This window comes from Pongo abelii, chromosome 6 (genome assembly GCF_028885655.2).
Source record: "Pongo abelii isolate AG06213 chromosome 6, NHGRI_mPonAbe1-v2.0_pri, whole genome shotgun sequence".
Classification (NCBI taxonomy): Eukaryota; Metazoa; Chordata; class Mammalia; order Primates; family Hominidae; genus Pongo; species Pongo abelii.
The window spans coordinates 27,092,217-27,119,844 of NC_071991.2; the positions used below are offsets into that span (position 1 = coordinate 27,092,217).

Genomic DNA, 27,628 nt, shown 5'->3' on the forward strand with positions numbered 1-27,628 from the left:
CTGGGGCTGTGGGGCACAGGCCTTCAGGACCCGCTCCTTTTCCTGCCCAGGAGGTCCAGGCCTGGCGTCTTTATGTCCCCTGGAAAGCCCACTCCCATCCTCAGGGTAGGAGGGCAGCTGCACGTTGGGCTGTCTTGGGCCTGTCCTGGAACACCCCTGCAGCCCGGGTGCAGCAGGGGATGTGGCTCTGTGGGGTTGCTGTGGGCAGGTTAGCGTGGAGCTGGGTTCCAGAAGGGAGTTGCCGCGCTGCCTGCCAGGACCCCTCCTCTGAGACAGGGTGCCTTGTGGGACAGTGTACCAAAGTGCCCTGGGCACGAGGGGTCCCTGCTTCCCCCACACACTGACCCTGCATCGGGGGCCCTGCGCCCCCCACACACTGACCCCTCATCAGGGTCCCTGCGCCCAACACACACTCACCCCGCATCGGGGGTTCTGTGCCCCACACACACTGACCTTGCATTGGGGGCCCTGGGCTGCAGAACCCACCCATGATGTTGCCATGCCCCTGACTCTGGTGGCACTGGGGCCCTCCAGGCTGGGCAGAGTAGGGGGCCCCCACCAGTGCGTATCCCAGCACCAGCGGGAGAGGGCCTGGGGAGGGGGGCAGGGAGTGACACCAAAGGGGACCTGCCCCAGCCTCCTCCTGTACCCTGGGGGTTCTCCTTTTCCTTGGCTGAGGGAAGTGGCCTCTCCCTATAGAAACCTGGGGTCAGGCTGGGCGTGGGAGGAAAGGGGGGTGAGTAGGACCCCAGACCTTGGGAATCCTGAGTGGGGGGTGACAGACTCTCCCTATGACATGCGTGGGAACTGTCTGGAGGCCCAGGCTGACCCCCCTCCTGGGGACAGGGCCCTCCTAGGGAGTCAGGCTCACAGGTTGTTCTGTGGGACTCAACGTGGGGCAGCGTTCTGGCCAGGATGAGGAAGGCCATTACCCCGGCCGGGGTCTGCGGGAGGCACACGCAGGCCCAGCTCTCGCCCACCCGGCTCCCTGATCTGCTGCAGAGTCCCTCAGGCTTGGCCGGGACCTGAAATCCGACCGCCATCCATGGGGCTCCCCTGCCAGGCGGGCATCCTCCGCTTAGAGGCCATCCCCACCCCCTCCATCTGCTCTCGTCCGAGCGACAGCCACTTTGTCCTGGTGCCCTGGTTGAGGCGCGGGGGGGAAGCTGCCCTTGGACCCGCAGGTCTCGGGCGCGGCCTCAGCGCCGCATCCGAGCCGCCATGCGCCCTCTGCTGGCCTTTGTTGGAAGTGCATCCTGGCGTGAGCAGTTGTTTTCCCTGGCGATGGGACCCAGGGCAGCACCGCTGGAAACCAGGTATCTGGTAACTCGTGGAGGGGTCCCCCACTGTCCGCTGACAGCAGCGGTAGTAGCTGCGGACTATGCGGACTCAAGAGAGCCCCAGCCCATGGCAGCACCGGAAGCCAAAACCGAGTCAAGGGCTCGATGTGGGGGCCAGCCAGGGATAGGCCTGGGGAGCCCGGATGGCAAGGCGGGCAGGAAGGCGCCCACTACTGAACTGCCTGGGCCTGCCGGGGGTCTCCAGCCAGAGAGGTTGGGTGCGACGAGGCGCCCGCCCTCGAAGGGATGAGTGCCAGGCCGGCCCTGGGGGCCCGCTTAGCCCACACGGGCAAGATGAAGGTGGAGTCCAGAGGCCCCCCATCCTGTTGGCTCAGGGCGCGGGCCTCAAACAGCTGCTTAATGAGCGCCGACTTCTTCTGCTCCAGCTGCGTGATGCGCTCACTCTTCTCGGTCACCTCCTGGGTGAGGAGTCGGTTCTGCTCCTTCAGCATGAGGATGATCTGCTGCTGCCAGCCCGGGGACTAGGTGGACGTCAGGGCAGAGCAGGGGGGCCCGGAGGAGGACGTGGGCAGGGCTCGGAGGAGGACGTGGGCAGGGCCCGGCTGGCACAGGCCTCAGCCAGCAGCTCCCCCAGCCACCGAGCCACCTCCTGTACCTTGGGCAGTAGCCGTCCCAGTGGGCGAGGGCTCCCCACGGCCCCAAAGTCGGCGCTGGCTCTGCTCTGGCCCAGGCGGCACTGGCGCTCCTGCACTCGTTGCAACTGCTGCTGGTACCAATCGCGGCCCCGCGCCATCATCTCCAAACCCTGCAGCAGCACCTCCTTCTCCTGCTCCAGCTCCTTCATCTGCTTCAGCAGGCCGCAGTCCACGCCGCTGGTGATGGTGTGCCTCTGGTGTTCCCCTCGGGCACGGGGGGCCGCCGGGCATCCCCTGAATCCGCCTCCAAGGCGCTGCAGGCCGCTGCACCTGCATCGGCGCCCGGGCTCCGTTCCAGCGCCGCGCTCTGGAACCGCTGGGGCTCCGCGGGGCACGGCGCCGCCTCGGCGGGAGCGTACAGCTGCTTCTGGCTGCGGGCCGCGCCGCTGGGACCGGCCAGAGGGGCGCGAACGCCCAGGGACAGGGGCTTCCTCTCCAGGACCGTCAGCGGATCGTCGGCGGGTGCAAACACCAGGCGCTGCGGCGGCGGCGGCGGCTGGTCTCTGGGACCAGCCCTGGCGCGCGTGGGGTCCGGGGTGCCGCCATCGGCTCTCGGCAGCGAGGTGCAGGCCGGCCACGAAGCGCTGGAAGGTCAGGTAGCTGCTGGCTGGGGCCGCCTGGCTCAGGCCCTCCAGCACCCCGCTTGGCAGCTCCAGCGCTTCGACCCAGCGGGACTGGATCTCGCGCAGGTGCACGCAGCCGCGCTGCCGGTCGTCCAGGATGTCTAACACGGTGCGCACGCTCTGCAGGAAGGCACGCGGCAGGCATGCGGCAGGCCCGCCGTGCTGCGCGCTGGCGAGGCGGGAGACACGCGGCCCCGCTCGGCTGTCGCGGCCCGGGCCATGGCCGCCTGGGCTCGGTCCCCTCGTCCACCCGCGTGCGTCCCCGAGCAACCCCACCGCGGGGCCGGCCCGGCGCGCTCCCAAGACTTTCAATATACTTCACATTAAGATTTTAGTAGATGACCATAATAAAACTACCTTTAATCCTATTATACTAATTGCTAATAGGGAGTTTTTTTGTTTTTGTTTTTGCTATCACAAAACTATCTGAAAAGAACACCTTCTGCTATGTGTCTGTTATATAATTTTTATAGGATACATGAAACGTTGCATGCATGAATGTGATATTCAGCATGATGTCAGAGTGATGTGATATGACAGCCACCCAATGCATTATTATTTTTTTCCAAAATACTTCTGGTGATTGCTTCTTCCATTAGCACAAAATCTACTTTAGTTCAGTTCTACAAACACCCATGATTCATACCCATGTCACCCATGATTCACCCAAGTCACAGTTCAGGGTGGTGAAAACTAAATGAAGGAATGCAAAAAGTGAAAACTAAATGCTTACTAAAAAAGTGTGTCCTTGGTACTATAGGAGTACAGATAATGTGCGCCCTCTACAGGTGTGACTGTGCATGTGTGCGTGTTCGCTCAACTATATTAATAATTTGGTTGATCATATAATGATCACGCTGTATGTTTAAGAATTTATATGTGATGATCAACATTAATCAAAATGAATGGATGGATTTAAAATGATAATGACGGTGATAATTTTGAATTTGAAGTAACATTGATGATGGAAGTTCTATTGGTTGTTTTTTTCAGGTACATAAAATATTTCCTATTTGCCATTAAAATGAACAGTTTCCACTTACGTTATCATTCAAAAGTGCTTTCTTTGCCCAAGCTGGTGTTGGAGTCTCCACCAACATCCTCCTCTTTTTCTCTTGTATCATGACGCTCCTTCTGGATCTCAAGCTCATTGAACTGACCACCAGTCACTTGGACCTCGTCCACATCATGATGCTGCTCACCATTGTGTTCTTGGTGTCTCGAGACCTTTTTAAGTCCCTTCATTTTCAAGATGACTTCAAGTGTAAGATGCATTTCTAGGTGAGCAGGGTGATGAGGGACCTCTCCATCTGCATCACCTGCCTCCTAAGCATGTTCCAGGCCATCACCATCAGCCCCAGAACCTCCTGGTTGGTGAGGTTTAAACATAAATTCACAAATCACATTTCACATGTTCTTGTCTTCTTATGGTCCTTCAGTTTGTCCTGCAGTAGCTACATAATCTTCTACACTGCGGTTTCTTCCAATACGATTCACACCAGTTTTCTGACACTCAATAAATACTGCCTCATTTCCCCAAGGAAGTCCATCATCAGCCACCTTATTTTTCTTACTCTCTCATTATCCAGAGATCTGTCCTTTGTGGGAATTATGCTGCTCTCAAGTGCATACATGGTGACTCTCTTGTGCAGGCATCAGTGGTGATCCCAGCACCTTCACAGCACCAGACTCTCCCCAAGAGTTTCTCCAGAAAAAGGCCGCAGAGACCATCTTGCTGTTGGTGAGTTTCTTTGTGGTCATGTACCAGATGGATTTGAGTCTCTCATCCTACTCAATCCTGATATCAACATATGACCCAGTCGTCCTGGGTGTCCAGAGGCGTGTGACCAGTGCCTATGCCACTGTGAGCCCTTTGATGCTAATAAGGTCTGAAAAAAGGATAATTGATATTCTGCAAATGATGAGACAGAAGTATTGTATATTTTTTCTATGAAAATAATTATCTGAAAAGGAGATTCTAACATCAGTTAAATTATTCAAGTATCAGAGGATTTGATATTTTATTTCATTGCAAACACTGTTATTTTATGTAAATCATTTGGAAACTGATGCTGCCAAAGACTTGATGGATCCTTTAGTTCATTGTCCACCATGATTTCATAGCCCAATATGTTTGCAGTTTCTTGCATTTCATTTTGATTTCTTGAACTTCATTTTAATTTTTTTCTTTTTGAAGTATATTCTTAATAACTTCATATTGGTAATAAGATTTCTCATTTTTTTTACTTTTGGGAATCATTTAGGGCATCCTTACTGATTCAAAATGTGTTAGTGAAATATCTAATTATTGGTTGAACAGTAACCTCTCAGCACTCTTACTTATTTCTCTCTGTTTTCTGGCTGGACACAGGCTGTGGAGACTTTGCTCTCACCTTCATTGCTTCTCTCTTCTTCTCTCTCTCATGGCTTTAAAGATTTTTTTCTTTTTTTTGGTGTTATGCAGTTTGACTTTTATTTCTGTTGAGTATTTTTTTGTTGGTGGTCACTTTTAATCACAATACACTTCTGCATTCAAGAGTTCCTGATATTGTTTCAGAAATTTATAAATATTTGTTATTAGTATGATGTTACTTGTATGTAAGCTAGTGAAACCAATGTGTTTGATTTCATCTCATTTTATTCTTTGTACATGTATAATCATATTTGTATTGTGATCATTTTTTCTGTAGTTCTTTTATTTCATTTCAGTATTCTAGTTCATTAATTCTGTTGTTATTAACTTGGTCTAATTTAATAATTAAACCATACATTGTATATTAAGTTTATTTAAGTTTCAGTTGTTCAATTTCTGTTTGAGTCTTTGTAAAACATGCCTGCTTAGTGTGTGTGTGCATGTGTGTGTGTATTTGAGAAGAATCTGTCACCCAGGCTTGAGTTCAGTGGCGGTCATAGCTCACTGCAACCTCAAATTCCTGGTCTCAAGAGACCCTCTCACCTTCACCTCCCCAGTAGCTGACACTACAAGCACATGCAACTGTGCCTGGGTCATTTTTTCATATCTATTTATTGTAGAGACAGCTTTTGCTTTGTTGCCCAGGCTGGTCTCAAACTACCGGCCTCAAGTGATCCTCCTGCCTTGGCCCCCGCAAAGTGCTGGGAGTACAGGCATGAGCCACTGCCCCCAGTGCCCGCTTTAGAACTTCATGTGTTTTCAAAATTATTTTGATATTCTCTTTCCCCATTTGTGTTACTGAATTATTTTAAATATGTTTCCAATCTGTGAAGTTTATGTGATGTATAATTTCTTCTTTCCCTTTTTTGGGTAGCTTATTTTGTGTGCTTCATTACTTACAATTATAGAGATCTCACATTTGGGATGGCCCCGTTTAGTAATTTTCTCTGTTTATTCCAAGGGGCAGAGTGGACGATCCTCACAGGCTTGAGGTCTTTGTAATCAGCCCTGCAATCCAGAGCTGTACCTGAAGGCAGCTCTAACTTCTCGCTATCGTGACTCCTATGAATTTGCCTCTTGATTAACTTCTGGTCCTGGGAAGTTCCCATATTTTTCTACCAGCTCTGCTGGGCAGTTTTAGAATTCTTGTAAACTTTAAATATTTTTAATTTACTACATTAAATGACCTTTGAGAATATGTTATTCTGTACTAAAACAGCAAATGTCCACATGCGTATATGAGTAAAAAATGTTACATAAATATTTTGTGTAGAACAGTGCTCCATGAGAAATTGCAATTTTTCTCATTTAAAACATCTCAATGCCTATGTATTATACACTAACATTATCTGTGAAGTGTAAATATTTTCTTAATACTTGGAAGAATGTTTATGTTTCGGACAAATGTCTGAAGTGATCATGCTCCACTTTAATGCCTAACTCCTGCACGTGGGCAGGATTGCTGTTTTTCTATAAAATTAAGAATCTTAATTAGTAGAGTTAAATATATAAATTCAGGTCTTTTGGTTTCAGTTACAAAGCTTCTTCCTTAGCATTTCTCTGGTGCTGTAAAAGTAATCTCAGTTTGAATTTTCCATTTAACCTAGGTGTCATTTAAAACAATTTTAGGGATAAAAGACCCATTGAGTACAGTGTACCCTGCTCAGGTGATAGGTGCACAAAATCTCAGAAATCACCATGAAAAAACTTATCCCTGTAACCAAACACAACCTCTTCCCCAAAAACCTATTGAAATAAAAAATTCACGTAAAATTAAAAAATAGGGGCTGGGCACGGTGGCCCGCGCCTATAATCCCAGCACTTTGGGAGGCCTAGGCGGGTGGATCACGAGGTCAGGAGATCGAGACCATCTGGCTAACACGGTGAAACCCCATCTCCACTAAAAACAGAAAAAATTCTCTGGGCGTGGTGGTGGGCATCTGTAGTCCCAGCTACTCTAGAGGCTGAGGCAGGAGAATGGTGTGAACCCGGGAAGCGGAGCTTGCAGTGAGCCAAGATCGTGCCACTGCACTCCAGCCTGGGCAACAGAGCAAGACTTCATCTCAAAAAAATAATAATAATAATTAAAAAATAATAAAACAATCTGAAAGGAAATTTGCATGTGGCTACACATTACTTGTTGGTTACACTTTAATTTTTATTGTCATTTTACGGTGTTCAAGAAATACTGCTTATAGGATTTGTGACTGTGAAGTTAAAGACACTAATTTAGGTTTAAAACCTTGCAATATTAAATGATTTTCTTGGTATTGGAAAATTGTGTCCATCCTCTTTTTAGTGCTCAAAAATGCTGATCCCTTTTCCACTTAATTAACTTTCTAATAAAGTTTCAAACTTTCTAATACTTAACACTCTTTATTTTTCTATACCAGACAGTTGATTTCCATGATCATTTTAATATCAATTAATGTCACTGTAAATGTATCAGTTCTTCATTTAATTAATCTCTGTGTAAACATTAAACTCTTTGGTATTAAATCGACGTGTAAATGGTTTGAAATTGCACCTAACAAATCATTAATTATATCTAAGCATTAATCACTCTGATTAATCCAATTTTCATCTCTTTTTACTGTTTTGCATTTACCGTGTCATTTTGTGTTTATTAAAATTTATAATTCCTTTCCTTCAAACATATTTCCAATATATGAAGTTTATGTGTACAAATAGTAATATTTAGGAGTTAGTTTTAGTTTGTCATTTAGGCAAAATCAAGTTTAATGACACAGTTTTCTAATTAATTTTATTCTTTGTTACCTATTTATAATATTTACATTTAATGAGCCCATAATTATATATATATATGCATATCAATGATGACTACAGTAAAACAATTTAACATATGCATGAACTCATGTAGTTTCCTTTTGGTGCCAAAGCACCTAAAGTTTACCCTGTTAAAAAATTACCAGTATATCATATAAAAATAGTAACTATAACCTTTAAACTGTACTTTAGTCCTCTAGATTCATTTATTTTATAAACTGAAACGTTGACTTGTGTTTTTTCTCCCCCTAGTTATCATTCTGTCCTGTATCTATGTATTTAATCTTTTTGAAGATTTCATATATAACAGAAATTATGCAGTATTTTTCTCTCTCCCTAAGCTGTTTCACTTAGCTTAATATCCTCCAGGTTCATTTATGTTATCACAAATGACAGTATCTTCTCCTTTTTAAAAGCTGAAAAATATCATATTATATAATGTATTATACACACACACACACACACAAACACCTCCCCCACATTTTTTTTCTCCACTTGTCCATCAGTGCACAGTAACGTGATCCCATGGCTTGGCTGTTGCGAACGATGCTGCGGTGGGGCACGGAGAAGAGGGGAGTGCAGATATCTCTACAAGATGCTGATTTCATTTCCTGTTGATATATAATTTACAACAGGGGTTACTGAGCCATATGGTAATTCTACTTTTAGATTTTCAGGAACCTTCATACTGTTTTCCATAATGGCTGTACTAGCTTACATTTCAACCAGCAGTGTACAAAGGTTCCCTTCTCTCCACACCATCACCAACACTTGTTATATCTTGTCCTTTTTATAACAGCCATCCTAAGAGATGGGAGGTGATATCCCATTGTTATTTAATCAGAAACTGTAAAATTCCTAGAAGAATACATAGTGCAAAACTCCTTGACATTGGTTCAGATAATAATTTATTAAATACGACATTAAAAGCACAAGCAACAAAAATACAAGTAGGAGTACATCTAACCCTAAAGCTTCTTTCTGCACAGGAGAAATCAATCAATGAAATTAAAAAGAAGCTTATGAACTCAAAGAAAATATTTGCTAACAATATATCTCATAAGGGGTTAACATCAAAATAGAAATCCACACAACTGAATAGAAAAAAAGAGAAACAACTCACCAAAATCTAATAACCTGATTTAAAAACAAGCAAAGAACCGGAATAGACATTTATCTTTTAAAAAAGATATAAAAATGGCTAAGAAGTGCTCAACATCAGTAATCATCAGGAAAATGCAAATCAAAGTCCTCATTTACTTTAGATTGTATACTTTATTTCACACAATAAATATGAATGTGTACAACAGGTACAGTAATCTCCATCCTACAACAGAGGACCCTGAGACTGGTGACTCAGGAATGCATCTGCATGGAGCCGGCCTGGGGTGGGGCGGGGGGGATGGTGCTGAAGAGGACAGCAGATGACGTAGAACCAGGGGCAGCGACTCACCTGGGACCCCTCAGCAGAGGAGCCTCGGTCGGTCCCCAAAGCTCAGCAGCACCCTCTGGGGACCTGCTCCCTGCTGGCTTGGTCAGCACCATGGACAGAGGATAGGTGGGAGAGGCTGAGTCAGAAAAATACAATGGGAGGACAGCCAGGTGCCCTAATCCAGAGCTGCTGGCTGACAGCCCTAAGAACCCCCCTGAGGCTAGGGATGAGGTAAAGGGCCAAGCTGGCCACCTGTGGGGCCCTCAGACAACCCCATTGCCTCTGGTGCCACCCCAGCAGTGCACAGCAGCGCAAGTGGACAAGGCAGGCATGTGGATGGATCTGGGGAGTCTTGATCAGGAGCTCTGACAGGACAGGGGTAAAAAAAGGGCCACTGTGGCTGGAGAGAGGGTCACAGCCTCTGGGTCAGACACGATGGAGAAATGAGGAAAAGGGAAGGGGTGGTGGTCGATATGCAGGAGAGGCAAGTGGATGCAGGATGGTCAGAGTCCATTAGACAGGATGGGCTCCAGATGCATCCTTGGTGTACCGGGCACTTCTCAGCCTTCCTGGAACTGAGCCTGGTGATGTGGTCACTTTTGGGGAGACTGCTGTCAGGGCCCAGCCACACACCCCTGGGCAGCACTGTCCCATCTCAGGACTGGACTTTCTCAGGTCCCATAGGGGATGCTGCCTGTAGCCCAAGACGGGCAGCCCAATTGTGCAGCCTGAGCCCCCATGGATCCTGAGCAGCTCCTGCCTGACCCTACACTCCCTCTGCTCTCTTGCCCCGGCCCCTCCTGAGTGTCAGCCGCATGGAGGCCCTGTCTGTCCTTTCTTCCCTATGCAGGCTCCTGGGCTGAGACCTGGGTCAGATGGGGATGGGGCTGGTTCTTCCCTGAGACCTGCTCAAGAAAGGGGACAGCCCCCAGGCTTTTTTGGACTATTTGTGGATACTTTGTTTAGATTTTGAATATTAAGTGTGCATCATCTTGTTGGCCACGCAGTCCTGCAGGCATCAGTGCCCTAGCTGTCCTGTGAGTCCTCATGCAGAGCAGTGCCATTATGGTCAGCCCTTGTGAATAAGTGAGTATACCCTGAAGCTGACTTCCATCTGTGTCCTGCATTCTGATCCAGCACTCTCTGTGGAAATAGTTGTCATTTCCTCAGTGATGGTGTGTCTTATAGTGATGGCTGTAATGGTGAATGGCTAGTGTCATTTTGTTTAATTTTGTTTTGCTTTCTCATAGTGGATAAGATGAAATTTTAGTTGTTTCAGCACCAATCCAACTTAAAAGCATCTTGGACTTTGTTTTCCCTTCCAAACTAAAAGATCAAGGCATGTATCAGACACAAGCATATTTGCTGCCTCAACTCCTCTGACACCCATATTAGGAAAAGGCCTGCCACCAAAGCAGGAAGCTGCACACTCCTAACCCTTCTCCCAGGGCGTGGGGTCCCTTGACACCATAAAGAGCTACTGCAAGGTGCTTCTGTACTTTTTCAACCTGGAAATGGAGGGTGAATGGCGCTGGCTCCTGCTAAGAGAAGAAAACCAGCCTCATTTTCTCAGTGCCCCAGAGATCTAGGACAGGATTTCTAAATTGGAATCATCCTTAATCAGCTTGAAGATCCCCCAAGAGGCATTTGACTGGTGCTGCCATCTGTGTCAAAGCAATGCTGGTGGCAGCGTCCTGTGTACACATGCAGAGCTAATACCCAAACTAAAATACTGGGTAACTGGCCCTAAAGTGCTTCCCAATCAGTAAACCCACAGGAAAATGTTTGATTTTTATGTTTTGTTGGATTTTGGTTTGCTTGACATATCTAAAGGTGCCTTTTCTTTTCTTTTTCTTTTTTTTTTCTTTTTCTTTTTCTTTTTCTTTTTTTTTTGCTTTCTGCTTTGTTTTATAGGGTTCTAAACATGGAAAACAAGTCCAGAAGACTCTCCCTCTGACTGTTACCTTTGCCCCAAGCCACCCCAAACTTTTATGCTCACATTTTATTAAAGCAGGTGCTCCCTGGAATCTCTGGGACCATTTTGAGGCATTTGAAAGCAGAATATAGAGTGGTCTCATCTCCTTCCTTAATCTTCCTGGTGGTTGGGTGTTCCACTTGTATTATAGATTTTTTTATTACTGATGTGCTCCGCTGTATTTAAATGTGAACTTGCTCGCAAATGTGCAGATTCAGTGATCTTGTTACAGATTAAATAAATTTTTATTTTGAAAAAAATTGAAAACTGATAAGTTTCTTGAGACAAATGAAAATGAAAATACCACATATCAAAAAAATTTGAGATACAGCAAAAGCAATTATAAGAGAAAAGTTTATAACAATAAACACCTACATGAAAAAGAAGAGATATTTCTAATAAATAACCTAATATTACATCTCAAATAACCGGCAAAACAAGAAGAAACAAATGTCAAAAAGTAGTAGAAGGGAAGAAATAACAAAAATCCAAGTAAAAATAAATAAAATAGAGAATTAAAAATAGAAAATATGAATGATGAAGTTGGTTTATTGAAATAATAAAATCAACACTTCCCAGTAGACTAGGAAAGTAACAGAGAAGAGTCAAATAAATAAAAGTAGAAATAAAAAGGGAGAAATCACAACTGCTACCACAGACATACAAAGGATCACAAGAGACTATTAAGATCAACTGTATGTCAATAAAATGAAAAACTGGGAAAAATATAGATAAATCTGTGGAAACATGCAACCTACCAAGATTAAATCACGAAAAAATAGCAAATATAAAAAGATAAATAATTAGTAACAAGATCAAACTAGAAATTCTCCTCTCAAAGAAAAGCCCAGGGACTAATGGCTTTACTGTTAACGTCTGAAAACATTTAAAGAACAAGGCCAGTATTACCATGATACCAAAATCACAACAGAAAGTAAAACTACGGATCAATATCTCTCATGAACACAGATGCAAAAATATTTGAAAAAACGCCAGGAATTTGAACTTGACAACATTTTAAAAAGAATATTTACCATGAGAAAGCGGAGTTTATCCCAAAGATGCAAAAATGGTTCAATATAGTCATATCAATAAACAAGATTCATCATAACTTAATCAAAGTCAAAAACTATATAGTCATTTCAACACATCCAAAAACATGTATTCAGTAAAATTTAGCACCGTTCATAAAGAGTTTTATAGATAAAAACTCTCTAAAATTTCGATATTGGAGGAACATACCTCCACAAAATAAAAAGCCACATATGAAAAACCAATAGCTAACATCATACTAAATGGGGGAAAATTAAAAGCCCTTCCCCAAGATATGTAACCAGGCAAGTATGCCCACCTCTACCATTTTTTTTCAACATAGTACTTGAAGTCCCAGCCAGAGCAACTATGCAAGAGAAAGAAAAAAAGGACGTCTGAATTGGTAAAAAGGAAGTGAAGTTGTTTTTGTTCACTGATGGCATGATTATGTATATAGAAAATCTTGATTCCATTAAGAAACTATTAGAACTAATACATTAACTTAGTAAAGTGGCAGGATACCAAATCAACATACAAAATAAGTAGCATTTCTATATGTCAATAACAAAGTATTTGAAAAAGAAATTAAGAAAGCAATCTTATAAATAATTGCTACAGAATAAAATAAAATACCTAGGAATAAATTTAACCAAGGAGGTGTAAGAGATCTACAATAATTATTAGGTTGGTGCAGACGTAATTGCAGTTTTTGCCATTAAAAGTAATGTAAACAGTAATATAAAACACTGATGAAAAAAATTAACTATACCAAAAAAGCATATTCTGCCTTCATATTTAAAGAATAATATAATATGTTTACACTTTCCAAAATGATCTACATATGTATGACAATTTTCATCAAAATGTCAGTGAAATTCTAGAAATCTAGAAATAGAAATAGAAAAAAAAATAAAATTCAAATGAAATAAAAAAATACCAAAAATAGCCAAAGTAATCTTGAGAGAAAGAACACACACAAAGCTGGACATATCGCATCACATGACTTCAAGACATATTGCAAATCTATGGTAACAAAAACAACATGGTACTGTCAATAACAACAGACACTTAGACAAGTGGAACAGATTAGAGAACCCAGAAATAAATCCACACTAAAAAGACAGATGATTTTTTGACAAAGGTGACAAGAACACACATTGGAGAAAAATAGTCTCTTCAATAAATGATGCTGAAAAAAACTGTATATCTACATGCAGGCTAGTAAAACCAGGTCCTTATTTCTTACCATATTAAAAAATCCACTTCAATGCATTAAGAACTTAAGTATACAACCCAAAACTATAATACTACTTGAAGAAAACAAATGGGGAATTCTGTATGACATTGATCTTTAAATGAAATTTTTGCATAGGACCTCAAGAGCATAGGCAACAATAGAAAATAAGGCAAGTAGATTATATCAAACTAAAAGGGTGCAAAGCAAACAAAGCAATCAACATAGTGAAGAGACAAGGTACAGAATGGGAACAAACATTTGCAAACTATACAAATATCCTGAGTATATAAAGGATTCAAACAACTAACCAGCAAGCAAACAAACAACACAACAAAACAAATAATCCAATTTAAAAATGACAAAATACCTTAACAGACAGTTTTCCAAAAAAAGTGTACAAATGACTGGCAAGTTTATAACAAAATGCTCAACATTACTAACTATAAGAGAAATGAAAATTGAAGCTATAATGAGATATCCTCCCGCCCTAGTAACAATGGCTAGTACCAGGAAGACAAAATATAACAAATACACGTGAGGCTGTAGTGAGAGGAAAACTCTTTGACACTGTTGGTGGGGATGTAGCTTAGTACAATCATTATAAAAAGCAGTATGGTGAGTTCTCAAAAAGTTAAAAATAGAGCTAACATATGGTTCATTATTGAACTACTGTTATATAGCCAAAGTAATTAAAATCAGTATGTCAAAAAGATATTTGCACTATCAGTTTATTCCAGCACTATTCACGGTAGCCAAGAGATGAAATCAAAACGTGTCCATCAATAAATAAATATATAAAGAAAACGTGGTATATAGATACAATGGAATGCTATTTGACTTTGGAAAGGAACAAAATACTGTCATTTGTGGCAATATGTGTGAACCTAAATAATATAATGTTCAATGAAATAAACCATAGACTGAATGACAAATGCTGCATGTGCTCACTAATAAGTGGAATATAGGAAAGCTGATGTTGCAGAAGTTAAGCATAGACTGGTGTTGGCCCGGCACAGTGGCTCACATCTGTAATCCCAGCACTTTGGGAGGCCAAGGCAGGTGGATCACGAGGTCAGGAGATCAAGACCATCCTGGCTAACACGGTGAAACCCCGTCTCTACTAAAAATACAAAAAATTAGCTGGGTGTGGTGGCGGGTGCCTGTAGCCCCAGCTACTCGGGAGGCTGAGGCAGGAGAATGGCATGAACCTGGGAGGCAGAGCTTGCAGTGAGCCGAGATCGCGCCACTGCACTCCAGCCTGGGCGACAGAGCGAGACTCCGTTTCAAAAAAAAAAAAAAAAAAAAAAAAGCATACACTGGTGGTTACCAGAGTCTGGGGAAGGGTCTGGGAAGAAAAAGATTAAGGGAGGTCATTCATTGGGTGCAAAGTTAGTCAGATAGAAAAAAGAAGTTCTGATGTTCTATTGCACAGTTGGGTGACTATAACAACTATGGTATAACAACAACATATATTTTACAATAGCTAGAAAACAGTAGCTTGAAAGTTATGATAATGGCTTGAAATGATGAACATGCTGATTACCCTAATTTTATTATAACACAATGTACATATGTTTTAAAACGTTACACTATACCCTATAAATATTTGAAATTAGGGCCTGGTGTGGTGGCTTACGCTTGTAATCCCAGCACTTTGGGAGGCTGAGGCGGGCGGATCACGAGGTCAGGAGATCCAGACCGTCCTGGCCAACATGGTGAAACCCGTCTCTACTAAAAATACAAAAACTAGCTGGGCAGAGTGGCACATGCCTGTAGTCCCAGCTACTCGGGAGGCTGAGGCAGGAGAATCGCTTGAACCCACGAGGCGGAGGTTGCAGTGAGCCGAGATCACACCACTGCACTCCAGCCTGGAGACAGAGCAACAATCTGTCTCAAAAAAAAAAAAAAAAAAAAAAACAACTTGAAATTATGTGTCAGTTATAGAATAACTTACTAACTTAAATAAGTACATTTACCAATGCAAAAAATTCCAGGTTCTTGAAGCTGTGTTCTGTGTGTGTCTTGTAGAATACCTTTTCCAGTTTACCAGAATGTTTTCAACTTGGCCTTTCCCTGTATTTTCTGCTTGTGCAGAGACTGAAGATCAAATAGACATCAGAAATTAGGGTCTTTCTAGGTCTTTTCTGAGCTGGCACCTGGCCTTAATCCTGTACATTGCCTGCTAGATTGTCTTAACTATGTGAGCAGTTCTCAAAGATCTTATTCCCAAAGCATTGACTCTCCATTCTTTCCTGTTAGGCATTTCAGTGTGATTACTTTTTGTCCTAACGAAATCCCTTTGCCCAAGGTTATTGATTTGAAATCTTTTTTTCGTGAAGAAATTGACTGCCATAAATTTGCTGTATCTTGCATGCTTTGTTGTGTTGAGTAAACATTTTTATTCATGTGAAATATTTTCCAATTATTATATTTTTCTTTGACACATTGGCTATTTAGAATTTCATTGCTTAATTTTCACAGAACTATGACTTACCAAAATTTCTTGATGTCATTAATTTTTAATTTTATTCCATTGCAGTCAGAGAAAATACTTTGCATTTACACAATTCTTTTAATTTTATTGTGTATTTAATCACCTAGAGTATAGTTTATTCCGAAGAACAGTCCATGTGCACTTACTAAAAATGCCTAGCCTATTCCTGTTATGTGTATCCGTCTACACGTCTGCTAGATCTCAGTGGTTTTGTTTTCTTCAAGTCTGTTTACTCTTTGACCTGTTGACTGTTTTTTAATTCATTATTGAAAATGAAGTATTTAAATCTCTAACTGTTATTTTTTGATTATTTCTTGCTTGCTTTATTTTTCTCAGTCATGTATTTTGTTTCTCTTTTCTTACTTGCATATGGGTTGATGGTTGTTACATCTTCCTAAGGAATTGACTGTTTTCTGGTCAATATTGAATGTCTCACTTTTCACCTAAACGTGGGTTTTTCTTTTTGTTTGTTTTATATTCTTTTTTTATTATTTATTTATTTATTTTTTGAGATGGAGTTTTGCTCTTGTTGCCCAGGCTGGAGTGCAATGGCACAATCTCAGCTCACTGCAACCTTTGCCTGCCTGGTTCAAGCAGTTCTCCTGTCTCCGTGTCCCAAGCAGCTGGGATTACAGCCACGTACCACCAAGCCCAGCTAATTTTGTATTTTTAGTAGAGATGGGGTTTCTCCATGTTAGTCAAGCTGGTCTTGAACTCCCAACCTCAGGTGATCTACCCGCCTTGGCCCCCCAAAGTGCTGGGATTACAGGCGTGAGCCACCGTGCCCGGCCTAAATTCTTTTTTAATTGTGTAACTGCAACTTCAACTTTATTATGGCTGCTTTTGCAAGCTTTTATTCTTTTACTTTTACACAATTTGTTTAATCGGATCCAAAGCAATTGTGCTGTGGACAGCATATATTTGTATCATATTTTTATATTCCAACAATCTCAGTTTTCCTTAATTAATATTATTATATTTAGTATTATTTATATAGTTGAATTTATTTTTTCTGTATTATTTTTGTTTTCTACATATCACGTGTATTTTATTTCTTTTTCTATTATTTTGCTTTCCTTTGCATTAAGAAAGCATTTTTATGTAACACTGCAATTTTAAAAATAATTTTTAATACATATTTGGAGCTATCTCTTGTTCTTTAGGGCTTCTGATATACACCTTCATTCATCAGAATCTGTTTTACATTTATAATAACAATATTAATGAGTTATACAAATGTTAGTTCTATGTATTTCTATTTCTGCTTATTTTGTGACATAAATTTTACACTTATTATATCCATATATACTATAAACAACATTTTACACTTATTTTATATAATTTTATTTTTTAAAATAAGATGAGAAAAGAAGAGCAAAGATATAGCTACAAATCATTTGATATTAATCTTTTTATTTCCCATTTCTGAATTTTCTCAGTTGTTCCAGAATATTCAGCTAATTTTTATTGCAAAACACGTTATTACTCACCTGTTTTGTTCAGTTATTGGTGAGTATATTACACGTATTTGTAATTGGTCCAACAATACAATTTTATTTATATTGTTATGCATTTTTAAAATAATATAAGAAATAAAAAATGTATACATGATGTCTTTTATAATGACATGATTATCTTTACTGGTGCTTTTGTCATTTCATGTAGATTCAAATTATTCTCTGGTTATTTGATTTCTTTCTTTCTTTTTCTCTCTTCTTTCTTCCTTTCTTTCCTTCCTTCATTCCTTCCTCTCTCTCTTTTATATATATATATATATATATATATATATATACATATATATTTTAATTATACTTAAATTCTAGGGTACATGTGCACAACGTGCAGGTTTGTTACATATGTATACATGTGCCATGTTGGTTTGCTGCACCAATTAACTCGTCATTTACGTTAGGTATATCTCCTAATGCTATCCCTCAGCCCTCCCGCCACCCCACAACAGGCCCTGGTGTGTGATGTTCCCCTTCCTGTGTCCAAGTGTTATTGTTCAACTCCCACCTACGAGTGAGAACATGTGGTGTTTGGTTTTTTGTCCTTGCGATAGTGTGCTGAGAATGATGGTTTCCAGCTTCATCCATGTCTCTACAAAGGACATGAACTCATTTTTTATGGCTGCATAGTATTCCATGGTGTGTATGTGCCACATTTTCTTAATCCAGTCTATCATTGCTGGACATTTGGGTTGGTTCCAAGTCTTTGCTATTGTGAGTAGTGCCACAATAAACATATGTGTGCATGTGTCTTTATAGCAGCATGATTTATATTCCTTTGGGTATATACCCAGTAATGGGATTGCTGGGTCAAATGGCATTTCTAGTTCTAGATCCCTGAGGAATCGCCACACTGACTTCCACAATGGTTGAACTAGTTTACAGTCCCACCAACAGTGTAAAAGTGTTCCTATTTCTCCACATCCTCTCCAGCACCTGTTGTTTCCTGACTTTTTAATGATCGCCATTCTAACTGGTGTGAGATGATATCTCATTGTGGTTTTGATTTGCATTTCTCTGATGGCCAGTGATGATGAGCATTTTTTCATGTGTCTGTTGGCTGCATGAATGTCTTCTGAGAGGTGTCTGTTTGTATCCTTTGCCCACTTTTTGATGGGGTTGTTTTTTTCTTGTAAATTTGTTTGAGTTCTTTGTAGATTCTGGATATTAGCCCTTTGTCAGATGAGTAGATTGCAAAAATTTTCTCCCATTCTGTAGGTTGCCTGTTCACTCTGATAGTAGTTTATTTTGCTGTGCAGAAGCTCTTTAGTTGAATTAGATCCCATTTGTCAATTTTGGCTTTTGTTGCCATTGCTTTTGGTGTTTTAGACATGAAGTCCTTGCCCATGCCTATGTCCTGAATGGTATTGCCTAGGTTTTCTTCTAGCGTTTTTATGGTTTTAGGTCTAACATTTAAGTCTTTAAACCATCTTGAATTAATTTTTGTATAAGGTGTAAGGGATCCAGTTTCAGCTTTCTACATATGGCTAGCCAGTTTTCCCAACACCATTTGTTAAATAGGGAATCCTTTCCCCATTTCTTCTTTTTGTCAGGTTTGTCAAAGATCAGATAGTTGTAGAGGTGTGGTATTATTTCTGAGGGCTCTGTTCTGTTCCATTGGTCTCTATCTCTGTTTTGGTACCAGTACCATGCTGTTTTGGTGACTGTAGCCTTGTAGTATAGTTTGAAGTCAGGTAGCGTGATGCCTCCAGCTTTGTTCTTTTGGCTTAGGATTGACTTGGCAATGCGGGCTCTTTTTTGGTTCCATATGAACTTTAAAGTAGTTTTTTCCAATTCTGTGAAGAAAGTCATTAGTAGCTTGATGGGGATGGCGTTGAATCTATAAATTACCTTGGGCAGTATGGCCATTTTCATGATATTGAGTCTTCCTATCCATGAGCATGGAATGTTTTCCATTTGTTTGTGTCCTCTTTTATTTCGTTGAGCAGTGGTTTGTAGTTCTCCTTGAAGAGGTCTTTCACATCCCTTGTAAATTGGATTCCTAGGTATTTTATTCTCTTTGAAGCAATTGTGAATGGGAGTTCACTCATGATGTGGCTCTCTGTTATTGGTGTATAAGAATGCTTGTGATTTTTGCACATTGATTTTGTATCCTGAGACTTTGCTGAAGTTGCTCATCAGCTAAAGGAGATTTTGGGCTGAGACGATGGGGTTCTCTAGATATACAATCATGTCATCTGCAAACAGGGACAATTTGACTTCCTCTTTTCCTAGCTGAATACCCTTTATTTCTTTCTCCTGCCTGATTGCCCTGGCCAGAACTTCCAACACTATGTTGAATAGGAGTGGTGAGAGAGGGCATCCCTGTCTTGTGCCAGTTTTCAAAGGGAATGCTTCCAGTTTTTACCCATTCAGTATGATATTGGCTGTGGGTCTGTCATAAATAGCTCTTATTATTTTTAGATACATCCCATCAATACCTAATTGATTGAGAGTTTTTAGCATGAAGGGCTGTTGAATTCTGTTGAAGGCCTTTTCTGCATCTATTGATATAATCATGTAGTTTTGTCTTTGGTTCTGTTTATATGCTGGATTACATTTATTGATTTGTGCATGTTAAACCAGCCTTGCATCCCAGGGATGAAGCCCACTTGATCATGGTGGATAAGCTTTTTGATGTGCTGTTGGATTCAGTTTGCCAGTATTTTACTGAGGGTTTTTGCATCGATGTTCATCAGGGATATTGGTCTAAAATTCTCTTTCTTTGTTGTGTCTCTGCCAGGCTTTGGTATCAGGATGATGCTGGCCTCATAAAATGAGTTAGGGAGGATTCCCTCTTTTTCTATTGATTGGAATAGTTTCAGAAGGAATGGTACCAGCTCCTCCTTGTACCTCTGGTAGAATTTGGCTGTGACTCCATCTGGTCCTGGACTTTTTCTGGTTGGTAAGCTATTAATTATTGCCTCAATTTCAGAGCCTGTTATTGGTCTATTAAGAGATTCAACTTCTCCTCATTTAGTCTTGGGAGGGTGTTTGTGTCAAGGAATTTATCCATTTCTTCTAGATTTTTTAGTTTATTTGCATAGAGGTATTTATAGTATTCTCTGATGGTAGTTTGTATTTCTGTGGGATCAGTGGTGATATCCCCTTTATCATATTTTATTGTGTCTATTTGATTCTTCCCTCTTTTCTTCTTTATTAGTCTTGCTAGCAGTCTATCAATTTTGTTGATCTTTTCAAAAAACCAGCTCCTGGATTCATTGATTTTTTGAAGGGTTTTTTGTGTCTCTATCTCCTTCAGTTCTGCTCTGATCTTAGTTATTTATTGCCTTCTCCTAGCTTTTGAATGTGTTTGCTCTTGTTTCTCTAGTTCTTTTAATTGTGATGTTACAGCGTCAATTTTATATCTTTCCTGCTTTCTCTTGTGGGCATTTAGTGCTATAAATTTCCCTCTACACACTGCTTTAAATGTGTCCCAGAGCTTCTGGTATGTTGTGTCTTTGTTCTCGTTGGTTTCAAAGAACATCTTTATTTCTGCCTTCATTTCGTTATGTACCCAGTAGTCATTCAGGAGCAGGTTGTTCAGTTTCCATGTAGTTGAGTAGTTTTGAGTGAGTTTCTAATCCTGAGTTCTAGTTTGATTGCACTGTGGTCTGAGAGACAGTTTGTTGTAATTTCTGTTCTTTTACATTTGCTGAGGAGTGCTTTACTTCCAACTATGTGGTCAGTTTTGGAATAGGTGCACTGTGGTGCTGAGAAGAATGTATATTCTGTTGATTTGGGATGGAGAGTTCTGTAGATGTCTATTAGGCCTGCTTGGTGCAGAGCTGAATTCAATTCCTGGATATCCTTTTTAACTTTCTGTCTCATTGATCTGTCTAATGTTGACAGTGGGGTGTTAAAGTCTCCCCTTATTATTGTGTGGGAGTCTAAGTCTCTTTATAGGTCTCTAAGGACTTGCTTTATGAATCTGGGCGCTCCTGTATTGGGTGCATATATATTTAGGATAGTTAGCTCTTCTTGTTGAATTGATCCCTTTACCATTATGTAATGGCCTTCTTTATCTCTTTTGATCTTTGTTGGTTTAAAGTCTGTTTTATCAGAGACTAGGATTGCAACCCCTGCCTTTTTTGTTTTCCGTTTGCTTGGTAGATCTTCCTCCATCCCTTTATTTTGAGCCTATGTGTGTCTCTGCACATGAGATGGGTTTCCTGAATACAGCACACTGATGGGTCTTGACTCTTTATCCAATTTGCCAGTCTGTGTCTTTTAATTGGAGCATTTAGCCCATTTGCATTTAAGGTTAATATTGTTATGTGTGAATTTGATCCTGTCATTATGATGTTAGCTGGTTATTTTGCTCATTAGTTGATGCAGTTTCTTCCTAGCATCAATGGTCTTTACAATTTGGCATGTTTTTGCAGTAGCTGGTACCAGTTGTCCTTTTCCATGTTTAGTGCTTCCTTCAGGAGCTCTTGTAAGGCAGGCCTGGTGGTGACAAAATCTCTCAGCATTTGCTTGTCTGTGAAGGATTTTATTTCTCCTTCATTTATGAAGCTTAGTTTGGCTGGATATGAAATTCTGGGTTGAAAATTCTTTTCTTTAAGAAGGTTGAATATTGGCCCCCACTCTCTTCTGGCTTGTAGAGTTTCTGCTGAGAGATCTATTAGTCTGATGGGCTTCCCTTTGTGGGTAACCCGACCTTTCTCTCTGGCTGCACTTAACATTTTTTCCTTCATTTCAACTTTGGTGAATCTGACAATTATGTGTCTTGGAGTTGCTCTTCTCGAGGAATATCTTTGTGGCGTTCTCTGTTATTTCCTGAATTTGAATGTTGGCCTGCCTTGCTAGGTTGGGGAAGTTCTCCTGGATAATATCCTGCAGAGTGTTTTCCAGCTTGCTTCCATTCTCCCCGTCACTTTCAGGTACACCAATCAGACATAGATTTGGTCTTTTCACATAGTCCCATATTTCTTGGAGGCTTTGTTTGTTTCTTTTTATTCCTTTTTCTCTAAACTTTTCTTGCTTCATTTCATTGATTTGATCTTCAATCACTGATACCCTTTCTTCCAGTTGATCAAATCAGCTACTGAATCTCATGCATTCATCACGTAGTTCTCATGCCATGGTTTTCAGCTCCACCAGGTCCTTTAAGGACTTCTCTGCATTGGTTATTCTAGTTAGCCATCCGTCTAATCTTTTTTCAAGGTTTTTAACTTCTTTGTGATGGGTTTGAACCTTCTCCTTTAGCTCAGAGAAGTTTGATCGTCTGAAGCCTTCTTCTCTCAACTCATCAAAGTCATTCTCCATCCAGCTTTTTTCCGTTGCTGGTGAGGAGCTGCATTCCTTTGGAGGAGGAGAGGCACTCTGATTTTTAGAATTTTCAGTTTTTCTGCTCTGTTTTTTCCCCATCTTTGTGGTTTTATCTACATTTGGTCTTTGATCATGGTGACGTACAGATGGGGTTTTGGTGTGGATGTCCTTTCTGTTTGTTAGTTTTCCTTCTAACAGTCAGGACCCTCAGCTGCAGGTCTGCTGGAGTTTGCTGGAGGTCCACTCCAGACCCTGTTTGCCTGGGTATCAGCAGCGGAGGCTGCAGAACAGCGAATATTGCTGAACAGCGAATGTTGCTGTCTGATCGTTCCTCTGGAGGTTTCCTCTCAGAGGGGTACCCGGCCGTGTGAGGTGTCAGTCTGCCCCTACTAGGGGGGTGCCTCCCAGTTAGGCTACTCAGGGGTCAGGGACCCTCTTGAGGAGGCAGTCTGCCCGTTCTCAGATCTCAAACTCCATGCTGGGAGAACCACTACTCTCTTCAAAGCTGTCAGACAGGGACATTTAAATCTGCAGAGGTTTCTGCTGCCTTTTGTTCGGCTATGCCCCGCCCCCAGAGGTGGAGTCTACAGAGGCAGGCAGGCCTCCTTGAGCTGCGGTGGGCTCGACCCAGTTCGAGCTTCCTGGCCGCTTTGTTTACCTACTCAAGCCTCGGCAATGGCGGGCACCCCTCCCCCAGCCTTGCAGTTCAATCTCAGACTGCTGTGCCAGCAATGAGTGAGGCTTCGTGGGTGTGGGACCCTCCGAGCCAGGTGCGGGATATAATCTCCTGGTGTGCCATTTGCTAAGACCATTGGAAAAGCACAGTATTAGGGTGGGAGTGACCCGATTTTCCAGGTGCCATCTGTCACAGCTTTTCTTGGCTATGAAAGGGAATTCCCCGCCCCTCTGTGCTTCCTGGGTGAGGCGATGCCTCGCCTGCCTGGGCTCACTCTCGGTGCGCTACACCCACTCTCCTGTACCCACTGTCCAACAAGCCCCAGTGAGATGAACCCAGTACCTCAGTTGGAAATGCAGAAGTCACCTGTCTTCTGTGTCTCTCACGCTGGGAGCTATAGACTGGAGCTGTTCCTATTTGGCCATCTTGGAACCACCCCAACTCTTTTCTGAAACGGAGTCTCCCTCTGTTGCCCAGGCCAATCTCTGCCTCCCGGATTCAAGCGATTCTCCTGCCCCAGCCTCCTGAGTAGCTGGGACCACAGGCACCCGCCACCACACCCAGCTAATTTTTGTATTTTTACCTAGTTGAAATCAACTCAGTTTTTGTTTACCTGGAAGGCCTTATATTGCCTTTATTTTTTATTGATAGCTTTCACATTCAGAGAATTACTTCTTGACAGTTTTTCTAAGATGAGTAGACACAAAGATTTAAATAGAGTTGAAAGGCTTAGAAAAGGCAACTAAATTATGATCTAAAAAAAGGAAATGAAATTGTTTTTAAATTGAATTGAAAATAAAATTATATTTATGACAACTGATGATATGTTGGACTGGGATGCAGAGACCAGGAAGAATTAAACTTGTGGACAATAAAAGTCTGTGAGTTGTTTGGTCCTGACTTAGGCCAAATGAAGGGCATGCTTTTTAGAGAATTAAAGATGTTGCATGACAGCACAGCCACGCTGAAACTAAAGAGGCTGAGTGCCTTATAGAAATAGAAATCACTATTTTAACATACAACAATTTAACATACACTATTAGACTAAGAAAGCAAGTAGGTAGTGATAATTATGATTAATGTTAACTTTAGTTTTAATAGAATTGTGTTTGATGGGTGTCACAGAAGCCAAAAACAAAAATGGCCTTTGCTATAAAACATGTGCTCTACTACTGAGTGTGTAAAGCACTCCTGTGAGTGGAAGCCATGAAGAAACCTGAGGGCTGGGGTGGTACAATAACCCTTTGATACTTCATACCAAAACAAAACCTCCTGGCATGGACGGTTTGTATCCAAACACTCATTGCTTGAAATAGATGTGCATTTCTGTACTCTATAAATGTATCCAGACAAAGCAGTGAGAGATATAAAGCAGCCTACATTTTGCTCCCATGTCTAGTGCCCTGACTCAGAACTGTGTCCTCAGGAAAATGGAGCACTTTGCCCATTTAGGTCTGATAGAGGTGGCATTTTTCTGATTCTCACAAAGGTGATTTTGGTCTACTTCTTACCATGAAAATCAGAGATTACTGGGGAACATTAGTGAGGGCAACCATGAATTACTTGAACCAGTAGTAATGCAGTGGAAAATCTGACATTGTGTTTTACTAATTTTGAAGGTTGGGTAATTGGGAGATCACTGTTTTGTTTATAAGAACAGACACCATACAACCCACTGGGCTGAATATACCTGGGGAAATAAGCTTACACATGGAAAAGTTGGAGCACGGCTGTTTCTAATGTATTTTCTAGGAATCAAAAAGTTTCATTTTCCCTTGGTGGTTCCCTTTCTTAAAATCACAAAACCAGAGCTTGTACTATCTTTACAGTTGACGTGAAATTTATAGGCCTGGAGGGAATGGGCTGATGGCGTTGCTTCCTTATAACCACATAGTGTGAGCCTCATCTTACAAACATGGACTCACTCCAAAGACTTAGCTGGGTGACTGTCTGTCTGTCAGCATTATTAACAGTGAGAGCTGAAGACTCAGGCGAGTGGTGGGATGAGGCAGAATTTTCTCAATGAAGAGCTAGGATCATTGTCTTTTCCAAATTTCAGTCATGTCTCAGTGAATCATATCTAAGTACAATAGATGATTCCAAATGAGAAAAGCAACTTTATGAATACTGAGGCCATAATATATTGATCTTATAAATACTTTGTTAATTTTGTAATATTGTATTTAAATTGTAATTGTATTTTGTTATTATACTAGTTTTTTCTCAGTTTAACTTACTGTATATACCTAGCCAAAATTTTATTTTTTGAAACATGAGAAATCTGAATTCATAAGAATTTAGTCATACTTGTTTGTTCTTTTAAAGTTGAGATGTTCACAGTCATCTCAAAGCATGATTACTATTTAATATTTTACATTAATTAGCTTTCAGTGAATGACCATAAAATTATTTTGTTTTATTGTGGTGTGGTAGCACATACAGGATTTGGTTCTGGTTACCATGGAACTGTAAACAAATATCTCCTTTTGTAATATACCACATTTTGTAATCACTACATTACACATGTAAAACTTGTAATACTATACAAATTTGTAAAACAAATTCAGCTTTATTGTATTATATTTTATTACTATGAACAGCTAATATAATAAGTTATTTTGTTTTATTAAGTGAAAACATAAAATGTTCTATATATTAGTTTGGTTAACATTTATAATAATGAGAGAATAATAATCTTCAAAATTTGAAGAAAATAGCATCTTCTTCTTATAAAAAATTCTCCAAGTTTTGCATTCTTACAGTTTTTTCTGTAAGTTTCAAATTTGCAATTTACATATTAAAAATATATTCATGAATGTGGCCAGTATATTTTAATTTTGCTGTTAAAATATATAAGTTAATTTTGTCTAACTTTATTAGGAAATAATGCTTTCTAGCTCTGTGATTTTTAACATATAAAAGAGAGAAAGGAGTAAGGAGAAGTCAAAACAGAAAAGAAAAAGATAATAATAATGGTTGTCTAATTGTGGCTCATAAGGACATCAAGCCCTCAAATATAATAGTACAAAATCACTATGTCTCTGAACATTAGGGAAATAAAAGCATTTCTAAGTGCTTCAAATATCTGCATTTTACGTATTTAGGAAGAAAGGACCTCAACTGCTCATAGTAAGTGTACACAAAGAATAGAAGATGCGGTTTTCCAAATCGCAATTTTCAACTTGGAAATATTCCTCCAAATTCAGTATTTGACTCGTTTGGTAAGACAGGCCTAATCTATAATGTGATTCACAGGTGCACGACTGTACAAGACCTTTCACATTTTTAGGAAAAAGTGAGTGTTACACTTAGCTGGTATCTCCTCAGTTGAAATAATTGGAAAGAAACACTCTTCCAAAAGGATTTTAGACTTTTTCAAAATTGGTAGCACAGAATTTGTGATCAAGATCCTCCAATATTTTTCTATTGCCTACATTTAAAGTAATAATTTTCCGCTTATTTTTTCCTCCAATGAAGCTGAGAATTAAATGTCTTGAAATTATAAATATCCATGTCAGCAAGCAGCTTCTAGCTGCCGTCTACACTAATTTCAACTTGCAAAGAGTGGCAAATGCATTACAATAATTCGATGCATCTGATACTTACCACATTTATTATTTTAGTCTTGGTGTATTTTATAAAACTTCTTAACAGGCCTAATCTTGGTGGAAACATTTTTCTTTTCTAAATTTGCCGGCTGGATTTTTCAGTTTGCCATTTATTGCCACTTAACAACAAACCCCTTCTCCCTGGCACCTAAATTTCATAGGGCTGATAAGGCTGCTCAATGAATGTTGTAAAATGTATGATAAAAAATAAGGCTTTTTATTAATACAATAAAAAAATTTTACATTTATAAAGATTATATTTTAAATCTACACAAGGGACAATGCAAACATCACTATTCAAATAATATTACTAATAAAATAATACTAAAAAACTATATTTTATAATAAAGATGAGGAAGTATATTTTATCAAACTTCTTTTTTTGCAAATAACATATCCATCATATGCAAAACAGCTTTTGGATTCCTGTAAGTGCCTTTTTCCTTTTATACACCCTTTATCTTTGCTTCAGATGTCTGATCTAAGCTTATGATTTTTATGATCAGATTTTCATTCCTGGTCTGTATAATGGTGTTATTCCCCTCTTATACATGATTATTTACACATTTTGGG

At 40.7% G+C, this 27,628-nt stretch overlaps 1 protein-coding gene and 2 pseudogenes across 2 annotated transcripts in view; 1 reads left to right on the forward strand and 2 right to left on the reverse strand.

Moving 5' to 3' along the window:
• Positions 1-27,628, reverse strand: part of LOC100436015 (zinc finger protein 736) — a 308,914-nt gene that overhangs the window by 171,497 nt on the left and 109,789 nt on the right. The gene's annotated exons all lie outside the window — the stretch shown is intronic.
• Positions 1,079-2,840, reverse strand: LOC100440822 (suppressor APC domain-containing protein 2-like; annotated as a pseudogene).
• PONPYGV1R-PS1845 (vomeronasal 1 receptor ponPygV1R-ps1845 pseudogene) lies at positions 3,661-4,573 on the forward strand (annotated as a pseudogene).